Source organism: Bubalus bubalis, chromosome 17 (genome assembly GCF_019923935.1).
Source record: "Bubalus bubalis isolate 160015118507 breed Murrah chromosome 17, NDDB_SH_1, whole genome shotgun sequence".
NCBI lineage: Eukaryota > Metazoa > Chordata > Mammalia > Artiodactyla > Bovidae > Bubalus > Bubalus bubalis.
The window spans coordinates 20,050,219-20,063,212 of NC_059173.1; the positions used below are offsets into that span (position 1 = coordinate 20,050,219).

Here is a 12,994-nt window from a genome sequence, read left to right on the forward strand (position 1 = left end):
CTGAGCCTACACACTGCAGTTACTGAAGCCTGCGCGCCTAGGGCCTGTGTTCCCCAGCAAGAGAAGCCCTCGCAATGAGAAGCCTGCAAACTGCAACTCGAGAAAGCCTGAGTGCAGCACCGAAGACCCATAACAGCCAAAAATAAATAAAACAAATCTTTAAAAAAAAAAAGAAGTCGTACACATGATGAATTACACACTACCAACAACCATCCTCAGCTGAACCTCAGGTGACCATAGCCTCATGAGAGACCCTGAGCCACAACCACCCAGCTACACTGCTCCGGGGCTCCTGACCCTCAGAGACTATGAGAGATAATAACTGTTGTTGTTAAACTGCTAAGTTCTGGTGTAATTTGTTCTGCAGTAAGAGATAACTAATGCTGCACCTGGAGAGGGGTCATAAGAGATAAGGATGAATAAAGAACCATATTATGATGACTTCTGAAGTAGGAAATGGCAACCTGCTCTAGTATCCTTGCCTGGAAAATTGCATGGAGAGGGGACCCTGGTGGGCTACAGTTCGTGGGGTCACAAAGAGTCAGACATGACTGAGTGACTGAGCACACGCGCACACACATTATGAAACTTAAAATGATCAACATTAAGAGAACGGATAAGTCTGGGTGGTAAATCTGACGTGGTATATTTAATAGCCATGCAAATAAGCAGCAGACTATCAAACAACATGGAAAAACCAATAGGAGTTAATATCAAGGTACAAAGGCAAAATATAATCACATATTGTGATTATAACTATGAACAAGTCATGCTTGTATATAAACAAAGACTAGAAAGTCTTTTTAAATTGTTGGTGGATAGGACAGTAGATTAAAATTTTTCTTGTATGAGAGTTATGTTAAGGTGACAACTTGCTTGTAGTTTTTTGTTTTTTAACAACAAAAAAAGAGAAAAATGATGCTGGTTCCTTTTAGCAGCTACTGACAACCTCAGAAAAACCTTTATTGAACATCAGTGCAAAGACCAAAATAATCACCAAAGACATAATGAATTCCTCAAACCCCAGACTTCTATGCGAAGCCAACCCACAAGAATTAAAAATGTGTTGACTCATACTCCAGTTTTTACAGTCTGATCTCCTTTCAACTCCCTACTTTAGTGTTGCTGAAATTTTACTCTTCTCACTATGTTAAAGAGTTTAAAAAAAAAAACAACTGGCTTTGCTTTTTGTACCTCTCACCAGAAACTATTCTGTTCTGCACCATTATTTCAAATTAAAGCAAGCAGCAGACTTCCCTGATGGCCCAATGGGGAAGAGTCTGCCTGCCAATGCAGGGGACACAGGTCTGATCCCTGGTCTAGGAAGACTCCTCCTGCCGCGGAGCCACTAAGCCTGTATGCCACCATTACTGAAGTCTGCAAGCCTAGAGCTTGTGCTTCACCACGAAGCCGCCGCAGTGAGTAGCCCGCACCCCCGACGAAGAGCAGCTTCTGCTCAGTGCAACTGGAGAGAGCTCATGTGCAGCCAAAAATAAATTAATTTTTTTAAAAAGAGCCAATAAAGCTATTCACTCTTCTGTTCAACCTTCCCCTCCTGCTCAACGAATCCATTCCACAGGGAAGATCATCTGTAAGATTACTTAACTTTTGCTCCCCCGAAGAACAGTTTCACAGATTGTCCCTGGAGAGGACTCTAAATGTTTTCAAATTCCAGAACTTTGTTTTCCTCACCAAAATGGCCTTCAGAAAGTGTTCAATATTTTGGCCTGTCTTTCCTTGACCCTGCAGCTAAACCACAGAGGCAATAAACAGTCTGTGCTGTGTATATATATACTGTAGTAAGCTTGACAACGTCAAGAATATGAAGTTCATGCACCTAGAAATTAATTTGGCTCTAAATTTCGCTTCCAGTCCTCACAAGGTTTGAAAAACCTAACATATGAGCAATGGTTACGACATTTAAGTTGATTTACATGTAGGTAAAACTAGAAAGACAAGATTTCCAGGCAATGTACTTGCAAACTCTCTAGGGAGAAACTGAAACTTTCTCAAGGTGGTACTTTCAAAAGAACCTTTATAGGGTTTGGGTTTGGGGTTTTTTTAAGTTATAAAAGTAATTTGCATCTTTCATTTCTTAACTGGGTGATGGGTTTATTTTTCTCTGTCTCTTTTGGGTAAATTTGAAGTACTTCACAACAAAAATATACAGATTAACATTCAGAAACTTAAATATTTACTGTGAAAACTACTCCAAGTAGTTAAGATGTAAACTGTAATGTTAAAAAGAAATCCTAATCTCTTATCCTAGAGGTAACTATAATAAACAGATTTGTGTTTTTCTTTCTAGAATTTTTCTAAATCTGGGCAAACACATACACATGTAACATTTCATTTAGCAGAAGTAGGATTTTATGACATACCCTGCAGTTGGAAGTTTAGTAATTTTAGTTAGTTACACCACATTCTTTTGAATGGTTGTATAGTATTCCAGAGGACCTGCTGTGGGCCTCTGGGTTTCTAGTTGTCCATACACTATGATGCAATGAACTCTCTCATATATACATCTTTGCATACTTCTGTGAGTATATAGGTAGGAGAATTTCCTCTCAGTTGAAATGGAACTTCTTAATTTTTTAATAGATTTTTAAAGAACAGTTTCAGATTTACAGAAAAAAAAAATGATAGTTCAAAAGTTCCCATATTGTCCCTCACCCAGTTTTCCATTTTTAACATTTTATATTAGTAAGGTTCATTTGCCACAATTAATAAATCAATAAATTAATAAATCAATCAGATCAGATCAGTCGCTCAGTCATGTCCAACTCTTTGCGACCCCATGAATCGCAGCACGCCAGGCCTCCCAGTCCATCACCAACTCCCGGAGTTCACTGAGACTCATGTCCATCGAGTCAGTGATGCCATCCAGCCATCTCATCCTCTGTCGTCCCCTTCTCCTCTTGCCCCCAATCCCTCCCAGCATCAGAGTCTTTTCCAATGAGTCAACTCTTCGCATGAGGTGGCCAAAGTACTGGAGTTTCAGCTTTAGCATCATTCCTTCCAAAGAACACCCAGGGCTGATCTCCTTCAGAATGGACTGGTTGGATCTCCTTGCAGTCCAAGGGACTCTCAAGAGTCTTCTCCAACACCACAGTACAAAAGCATCAATTCTTCGGCGCTCAGCCTTCTTCACAGTCCAACTCTCACATCCATACATGACCACAGGAAAAACCATAGCCTTGACTAGACGAACCTTTGTTGGCAAAGTAATGTCTCTGCTTTTGAATATGCTCTCTAGGTTGGTCATAACTTTCCTTCCAAGGAGTAAGCGTCTTTTAATTTCATGGCTGCAGTCACCATCTGCAGTGATTTTGGAGCCCAGAAAAATAAAGTCTGACACTGTTTCCACTGTTTCTCCATCTATTTCCCATGAAGTGATAGGACCGGATTCAATTTTCTGAATGTTGAGGTTTAAGACAACTTTTTCACTCTCCACTTTCACTTTCATCAAGAGGCTTTTTAGTTCCTCTTCACTTTCTGCCATAAGGGTGGTGTCATCTGCATATCTGAGGTTATTGATATTTCTCCCAGTCAATCTTGATTCCACCTTGTGTTTCTTCCAGTCCATAGTGATACCTTATTTCGAACTAAGGGCATACTTCATCTCAAGGGCCTTTGTTTTTTATATCTAATGTTCTTTTTCTGTCCTGGGATCCTAATGAGGATACCATACTGGATTTGGTCATTAGGTCTCCTTAGGCCCTGCTGCTGCTGCTGCTGCTGCGTCACTTCAGGCATGTCGGACTCAGCGACCCCATGGACTGCAGCCTACCAGGCTTCTCCGTCCATGGGATTTTCTAGGCAAGAGTACTGGAGTGGGGTGCCATTGCCTTCTCCGCCTTAGGCCCTGAGGTTGTGGCAATTTCTCAGGCTTTCTTTGGTTTTCAGGACCTTGAGGAGCACAGGCATTTTATAGGTTGCTCTCTATTGAGAATTTGTCTAGTGTTTTTGGGGACCTCCCTAGTGGTGCAGTGGCTTCCAGTGCAGGGGGCCCGGCTTCCATCCCTGGTCAAGGAACTAAGATCCCATATGCCACGACTAAGACCTAGCACAGCCAAATAAATATTTTTTAAAAAACACTAAAAAGGTCTTTCTCATGATTAGTGCCTTTCTCATGATTAGACAGGAGTTACAGGTTTTGGGGAAGAGGGTCATTATCATCATGTTGTAGCCTTTCTCATGATTAGACAGGAGTTACAGGTTTTGGGGAAGAGGGTCATTATCATCATGTTGTAGCAAGAGTATAGACAAACACTGACTTCTCTGATGGTACAGTGGATAAGAATCCACCTACCAAGGCAAGAGAAATCGGTTCAGTCCCTGATCTGGGAAGATCCCACACGCCATGGAGCGACTAAGTCCGTGCCCCACAACTACTGAAGCCCGCACGCCCTAGAGGCTGTGCTCAGCAACCCCACAACTACTGAAGCCCGCACGCCCTAGAGGCTGTGCTCAGCAACAAGAGAAGCTACGCAATGAGAAGCCTGCACATTGCAACAAAGAGTAGCTTTCGATCATCGCAACTAGAGAAGGCTGTGGGCAGCAGTGAAGACCCAGAACAACCAAAAAAAAAAAAAGGGTATAGACAACCGGACCTGATTGGTCACTGTCCATGTGGCCTTTGATCACCTCTGAGTAGCCAGGGTGTCAGGTGTCTCCCTGTGAAGTCATTTGCCTCCTCTCCACAGTCCTCTTGAGAAGAAAGTCACGAAGCACAGCCTACACTTAAGGAATTGCTCCCCCTTTTTAATTTTTAAGGTCATAAAATGGTATAAAAATCCAATTTTAAATCAGTTGACATGGAGGCAAAACAAAAAGCCATTGTTAACAGCCTCTTGAGTTTCCTTCCTGGAATTTTTTTCAAGGCATTTTCAAGTCACTATTTTCATCTCCACCCTGCCACCCACTCCTCACCTTTTTTTTTTTTTCCTTTTTAAAAGGGGGGATCATATTTGACTTCACGGAATCTATAATTTTGTAATCATGCCACTAAAGAAGATAAAGCAACGTGACTGTTTAATAACATGATCTGACCTGCAGAGCATTTCAAAAGCACTTGAAGCTTTTTCAGCAAACACTGCCTCCCTTTTCATTTCCTCTATCAGCACTGAAAATAGTTGGAGTTTTTTTTTCTCTCTCTTAATTCCATGCATTAAAAAAAAAGAGATTCTTCTCGACAGAAGGTGTTAATTCAGGCATTAAATCTGGAACATTCTAATCACTGTGAAGTTTTGTGTGTCTCATCTTTGGCAGAAAACGTGTGAAGATGAGAGCTTATTCCTTACACCTTACAGCTCCTGAAGCGGCTCTACAGAAGCTCATCACTTACATCCTCCCACACTTGAGTCACCTCCCACCTCCTGACCTCGTGTTCCCAGCTTCAGGGTTTCCAGAAGCCCACCTAGTTCCCTCTCATCTTGCAGGAGGGGCTGCCTTAGCTGATGCACCCCAAATCTGCCTTCTCCTCCCAAGCCTCTCCCCTGTACAATTTTGAACTGCACAAGTCATAAATGAATCCCTCTGTATTCGTTTCCTGTGGTGGCTTTAACGAACCACCACCAACTTAAACACAAATTCACTCTTCCACTGTTCTGGATATCAAGAGGCTGAAGTCAGGAAGTCCTAAGCGGAAGGTGCTGGTGGAACTGGTCCCTTCTGCATGCTGGTGAGGTGGAGTGCTGGCGGAAGTGGCCCCTTCTGCAGGCTGGGGGGGGGGTCCCCTTCCTTGCCCTCTTGCAGCTTCTGGTGGCTGCCCGCATTCCTTGGCTGGGGGCCACCTTCCATTTTCAGAGTGCATCGCACAGACCTCTGCTCCCACTATCATGCCCCCTCCCTCACTCTGACCCCCCTGCTTCCCTTTCATAAGGACCCTGTGATCACATCGACCTCACCTGGATGACCAGGAGATGCCTCATCTCAAGGGCTTTAACTGAACACACCTGCTAAGCCCTTCTGGCCTCATAAGGCAATGTGACAGGTATTGAGTATTAGGATGTGGGTTTACTTGGGGGAGTATTATTCAGCCAGCCACACCATCCTTCTTTAAACAGAAATAAGTCAGAATCTAAGAGCCCCTTTGGGGCTTCCCTGGTGGCTCAGCGGTAAAGAATCCGCCTGCCAATGCAGGAGATGCAGGTTCAATCCCTGGGTTGGGAAGTTTCCCTGGAGAAGGAAATGGCAACACACTCCAGTATTCTTGCCTCGGAAATCCCATGGACAGAGGAGCCTGGCAGGATCCTAGGGTACCCTCAGGAAAGACGGCATCGGCCAGAGAGAGATGACACGGGTCTTATAATAAATTGAAACCTGATAGTCTGGGGTTGAACGATAAGAAAATAAAGGAGAAAAAATAAAGAGAAGAGAAAGAGGCTTGATCTTCCTTGATTAATACAGAAAGCCAATAAAGCTCCTGTGTTCTAAGGAGTCATCCTGAAAGAAGAACAGAGAGAGAAAAGGAGGAAAAGGAAAAAAAGAATGACACGGGGAGACCAAGCTTTGGTGAGCGAGGCCCATAACTTTATTTTCAAAAGGAACTTTTATACCTTGACTTGTACATAGAGGGAAATGAAAGATGCAAAGTCATACAGAGTCAGCTCAACATTACATCAGTTTGACCTTCACCGGGACCAGGATGTTTTCTGCATACCTTTTCATTTACAAGGGTCTTTGTGTTAGGTACATTATCTTCTGGCCCTGTGGCCTGCCAACATTTTATGACTCTTTTTTGATAAAGGTTGGTCAACCAGAAAACTTGTTTTTTCTTTTAAAGTGTTTTTTTTTTTTTTTTCAATCTGCATCACCGTCAAAAAGTACTAAACAAAGTTACATTTCATAGAGCAAAGGTATGGTGGGTTACAAGAAAGAAAGAACCAATTAGCTCAAAGGTCTGATGAGGTTAATTCCAAGGCTACTACTTGTTTTTCTTACATTCCAACTATGTTAACTAATGCACTCCCAGGTGTACCAGGGATAAGGGATATGGGCACTTGGCAGCAAGCATTGGCTCAACAATGAAGCCCTTTACCAGTACTATCTATTCTAATAATTTTTCATCCCTTAAAGGACTCTATGCTCATTAGGACTTTTAGAATGTTTTGGCCTCCCATGCCTTTCAAGGTTAGGGAGTTGTGAACAGTCATGTGTGTTAATTGTAAGAGTATGGATAAACCTGTCAGGCAAGCTAGAATGCCAACAGAGGGGTTAAAATAGAAATATTCTTTTCATGCCCAGGAGACTTATTAATTAGAGCCCTAAGTTGACTTTTTCCAGAGAAAGGTGGTTGGGGATAGCCCCCTGTTAATGTCAGAAGAGTTGGTGAAAGGCACAAAATAGTAAGACAGACTGACTCTGGTTTTGGGGTAGATGCTCGAGCAGATTCAGGGGGTCCCTTGAGGCCTGATCCGCCTTTGCCCGTCAGGTCTCTTCTGCATGACCTTTGTCATGGGTGGGATCTCATGGGGTCACAAAGAGTCAGACACAACTTAGCGACTAAATAGCAATATTATTCAGCTAGCCTCACCATCCCCCTTTAAACACAAATAAATCAGAACCTAAGTGCCCCTTTGACCGCCTAACGTTGTACCCCATCCTGTGTCCCAAGAGAGACCACTATTAACTCAACTTGGGGTGTATTTTTTTGACCATTTTTATCTTTAACATATGTACATATATTCACACAGCAGATTTATTTAGTATATTGTTGATGGTGAATTTTTTAAATTAAAAACTCAAGTGGCATATTATTCAACATCGTTCTCTGTTTTAAGATTCATCTATTAATAGATACAAAAGTAGTTCAGCTGCCACCATTGAAAACTATTTGCGTTTCGTAGTAAAATATACACAAAATTTGCCATTTTAACCACTTTTAAATCTGCAGCTCCACGGCATTAAGCACATTCACATTGTTGTACAACCTCCACCATCAACTCCGATTTTCATCAGCATAAACTGAAACTCTGTCCCCCTTAAACAACTCCCCGATTCCCCATCGCCCTCACCCCAGGGACCTCTCTTCTTTCTATTTCGATGAGTTTGCCTCTTTCAGATATTTCGTATAAGAAGCATCACATAGTATTGATGCTTTTCTGTCTGATTTTGTCTCACTTTGCATAATGTTTTCAAGCTTCCTGCATCTCACAGCACTATCGGCACTTCATCTGGCAATCCAGGCCTTCTGTTTGCGCTCAATCGACCTGCACCTGTTTACATTTTCTTTTGCAAGCCATCTGCAACCTTTTCCACCTGGGTTTGATCTGTCCCTGCCAATGAATTGTAAACTAGGGCCAAAAAAAAAAAAAAAAAAACCACCAAGGGACACTGGTTCGATCCCTGGTGTGGGAGGACCCACGTGCCTCTCAGCAACCGAGTCCGTGAGCTCCAACTACTGAAGCCTGGTCTGGGTAACTGGAGCACCTGGGTTACCAGGTACACGCTCCAGGAGGAGCAAATGATTTTATTTCTTAGACTTCTCTTTTCCCATCTGGAAAATGGGGCTAATTCCTGTCTCAGCTCCTTGACTGTAAAAATAAGGCATCGCAGGGTGATCATCCCTGGTGATCCAGTGACTAAGACTCTGCACTCCCAATGCAGGGGGCCCGGGTTCAATCGCTGGTCAGGGAACTAAGATCCTACATGCCACAACTAAAGACCCTGCACAGCCAAATAAATAAGTTAATAAAAATAGATTAAAAAAAAATAAGGCATATGTATAGAAAAGCCTGCATGGGCAGATCTTGCCTCTTGACAAGTCAACCCCCGGCAGCCTGGTCTGGGTGGCCTGAGGTTCCCCCGACGCCTGGCAGGGGCTTGACAGAGGAAATAAAAAGCTACAGAAACCCTTTCTAACCCTCCTTCCTCCTCTCCTCTTGGCTGGAAGGGCTGGGATGGTTTTTCTGGGCTGGAAATATTTGTCTTTGTTCGAGAAGAGAAAGACGGCTGAGCAGGTGAAGCTACGCCTCTTCCCTGAGGGGAAAGCTCTGGAGACTCTCGGGGTTTGCAGGCTGGGCTAGCCACAGCTCAGTAGCTGGGTAACATTCCTCCTCCGGCCTGTCTATTTTAAAGCACACAGATAACAAGGGAGGCGAGGCGAGATGACAAAGGCTGAACAGTGGGTGAAGGACATCTGGCACCAGGAGCTGGCAGCAGGCTGACGGCTTTCAGTGACATGGCCCAGCTCCTGCTGTGTGCAAGCCTGGGAGAGGAACGTGGGGGCCTGGGAGGAGTGGGGGGCTCCCTCTCCCCTCCTGAATGCAGCTCACAACTGAGGGAAGGGAGGGGGCAGGGCACACTTATCACGGAATCTTTTATTCACTCTTCACTCATTCAACAAATATTTGGCCTCTTCAATTCTGTTGACATCTCTTTATCAGTCCTGGATAATTCCTAGCCATTCTCTCTCTTTTTTTTTTTTTTTTTTTGGCCACACTGTGAGGCATGAGGGATCCTATTCCCCAACCAGGGATTGAACCCCCAGACCCCTGTACTGGCAAAGTGGAGTCTTAATCACGGGTATGTGCTAAGTCGCTTCAGTCATGTCCGTCTCTTTGCGACCCCATGGGCTGTTGCGCTCCAGGCTCTTCTGTCCATGGGATTCTCCAGGCAAGAATACTGGAGTGGGTTGCCATGCCCTCCTTCAAGGGGTTCTTCCTGACCCCAGGACTGAACTCACATCTCTTCAGTCTCCTGCACTGGCAGGAGGGTTCTTTACCACTGGCGCCACCTGAGAAGCCCCCTTAACCACAGGACCGCCAGGGAAGGGAAGTGCCCTGAGCCATTCTGTCTTACAATGGTTTCCCACCCCATTCTCTCTTGCTTCACTAAAACTCCAAACAAAGGTATAACTAATAAATCCTCCCATTCTCGTTTTTCTCTTTCTGGTATTTTCTATATTTTTCTCTCCATGTTGTAGTTATGGATTTCTCCTAATATCTCACTAATCCTTCTGCTGTGTCCAGTCTTCTGTCAAATATAATTGTGTTTATTATTTATTAAATTTCTACCAGCTCTGTTTTGTTCTTTAACAAATCTCCTAGGTTGCTTTTCATAGCTTGCTGTTGATCCTTGTAAACATTTTCAAGCTTGCTGATGATTTATTTGTGTGTGTGCTAGTCACTCAGTCGTGTCTGACTGACTGTAACCCCATGGACTCTAACCTCCAGGCTCGTTGGTCCATGCGATTCTTCAGGCAAGAATACTTGAGTGGGCAGCCAGTTCCTTCTCCAGGGGATCTTCCTGACCTAGGGATCGAACCCAGGTCTCCCACCTTGCAGGCAGATTCTTTACCATCTGAGCCACCAGGGAATTTTAACCAGGGTCAATAAACATGAGCGCCTTAGAATCTGGATAATCCAGTCCCCCAGGTTTCTGTGAGTCTGCTTCTGCTGGCTCTTGCTCATAGTGCTCTGTTCCCTTGTGAGCTAGGTTTTCTTCAACCATTTTGTTCGTTGCCCTTGGACAATTATTTGTGGGGATTCTCTGTGGCCTAGACTGAATGAGCTGACCTCTGAGGAAGACCTGTGCTGCTTCTGCCGGGCTCTTAAGGCAGCACCAGCTGGAGCCATCTCAGATCAAGCTCCTGTGGGCAGGCAGGTCTGCAGCAACGATTTCTTGGGAATTATTTTCTTGCTGTTCCTTTTTCTGGCTTGTTCATCATCAAGACAGACCACTCTGCCATCCACCCTCTGGGGTTAGGGTCGGTCATGTCCCCCCATGCTGTCCTGGTCAATGTTGAGTAGTCAGCTATCAGGGAGGGAAAAAGCCCTAAACCGTAGCACCTGCTGCTCACTGTGGTGTAAATACTCTCACTGTGGTTGGTTTCAAGCTGCCAGCAAGAAGTCAAAAATGTGACAGTTGGAAGACCTGGTGAGCCCGACCCAGGCGTTTGGGGTCTCCCCCAGGATTTGGGTGAATTTGAGCTGAGAGAGTCCTGAATGAGAAGGGGGTGGCCAGGAGAGGAGGAGTAAGGGGAAGGGGTGCAGGCAGAGGGAAGATCTTTGCATGGGCTCAGAGGTGGGGACAAAGTTGGCATGCTTTAGGGAAAGACGGAGGCCATCGTGGCTGGTGTGGTAAGCTGGGGGAGGGAATGGCAGAGATGAGATTTGGGGAGGGAAGCATGGCTAGGAGACCCCAGATCAGAAAGGCCAGCTTTATTCCAAGGGTAGGAGAGGTCACTGCAGGGTTTGAACCAGAGGAGTGAGAGGATCTGATTTAGAGGGTTTTTGTTTGTTTTGCTGCACCTCATGGCATGTGGGATCTTAGTTCCCCCACCAGGGATTGAACCTGTGCCCCCTGGAGTGGAAGCTCAGAGTCCTAACCACTGGACCACTAGGGAAGTCCCTGATTTATTAGAGTTTTAATAACCTCCATGACTCCTTAGGTGTAGGCTGCACATAGAGACTTCCTGCCAGAGAAAATAGCATGGAGAAGGGTAAAGAGTAACTTTGCAGCGGAGATGCCTGAGGAGCATGAACGCCAAGGCAGGTGACCAAAGTCAATAGCGAGATGATGGCGCGTCGATAGTATTACCTTTGACTTGAGGCGACGACAATGGCACCTGGTCTGTGTGGCACATGGTCTGCCTTCCAACATGCCCCTGCTCACAGTCTGATCGTGAGAAAAGCAGCAGACAAATCCCAAAGGACACTCCACAAACACCTGCCCCCTCCTCCTCAAAACTGTCAAGATCATGAAAAACGAGAAAAGTGTGAAACTGTCACAGCCAAGAGGAGCCTAAGGAGACACGGCAGTTAAATGTAACGTGGTCCCCTGGAGGGTGTCCCAGAGCAGAAAGAGGATATTAAGGGGGGAAAAAAAAAACAAGGAAATCTGAATAAAGCATGGACTTTCGTTAATGATGTATCAATATCAGTTCATTCATTGTCACATACCATCCTCATGTTAAATGTTAATAATCAGGGAAACTGGGTATATGTATTACTAGCCCAATTTCTGTACTATCATCCCAATTATTTTGTAAATCTAAAACTGAAAAATAAAGTCTAGTTGTAAAAACAAAAAAGGAAGATCTTGCTGGCTGCTGTGTGGACAATGGGTCCTAAGGGTGGGGTGAGATGGGAGCTCAAAGACAAAGATCATTATCCCAGCCGTGCGGTGAGATGTGGCTTGGGGTTTCCAAGGCACAAAGGAGATGGAGAAACAGAATCAGCCCCACTGGGCAGGACGAACTGAGAGCCTATCCAGAGATGAACTGCTGGAATAGAGAAAGGGAGGAGTCAGGTATGAAGGCCAGGTCTCTGGACTCCAGGGACTGGAAGATGGCGTTGTTAATGAAGGTGGAATTTATGTAGTGGGGGTGGGGGGAGGGGGAAAAGGTTTGGGAGAAAAGTCTCCAGAGGCTGCATTTCCGCTGTGATGAGTCTGAGGTGGCTTTGGGACTTCAGAAAGGAAATATCGGGTAGACAGGGAGGTGGACGAATTCCTCTGGCAGTTAGCCTTAACGCACCTGCTATGAGAAAGTAGCACCCACCTACTATGGGGGGACCTGGGTGTGAAGAGGCACAGGTCCTGCCTTTGAGAAACTGAAGAGTATGTTTGAAGAGCGAATATTTCACTAGGAAAGTGTTGGCAAATCAAACACATGAGGATGGGGACTTCTCTGGTGGCCCAGTAGATAAGAATCTGCCTGCCAATGTGGGGGACTCGGGTTCAAGCCCTGGTCAGGAAGATTCCACGTGCCTTGGAGCAACTAAACCCGTCTGCTGCCACTACTGATGCCCTCGCTCCCAGAATCCACACACCACAACGAAGAGGAGCCGTGCACGCTGTAACTAGAGAAAGCCCTTACCCAGCCATGAAGGTGCAGGAAAAACCCGAAAAAAATCACTGCATGAAAATAAAGGTCCTAGTTTTGAAAAAAACAAATGCATGAGGATGAGGAGACCAGGTAGGGTAGTGAGAAATCTGGGGAGACTGCCTGGAGGCAGCGAGGGCACAGAGGCTGTACCCAAAGCAGACA

The 12,994-nt window shown here is 45.0% G+C and overlaps 2 long non-coding RNA genes across 3 annotated transcripts; both read left to right on the forward strand.

The window, feature by feature from the left end:
* The first annotated feature begins 4,539 nt into the window (after positions 1-4,539).
* Positions 4,540-6,417, forward strand: LOC123329945. Its single transcript, XR_006545575.1, has 2 exons — positions 4,540-5,683; positions 5,885-6,417. It is a non-coding gene; the product is annotated as an uncharacterized LOC123329945 (long non-coding RNA).
* An 849-nt stretch (positions 6,418-7,266) lies between these two features.
* On the forward strand, positions 7,267-12,037 carry LOC123329942. Of its 2 annotated transcripts, none has more exons than XR_006545570.2 (2): positions 7,267-8,963; positions 11,396-12,037. It is a non-coding gene; the product is annotated as an uncharacterized LOC123329942 (long non-coding RNA). The 2 variants fall into 2 exon arrangements; XR_006545569.1 differs by lacking the exon at positions 7,267-8,963 and adding an exon at positions 10,633-10,881.
* The last annotated feature ends 957 nt before the right edge of the window (positions 12,038-12,994 follow it).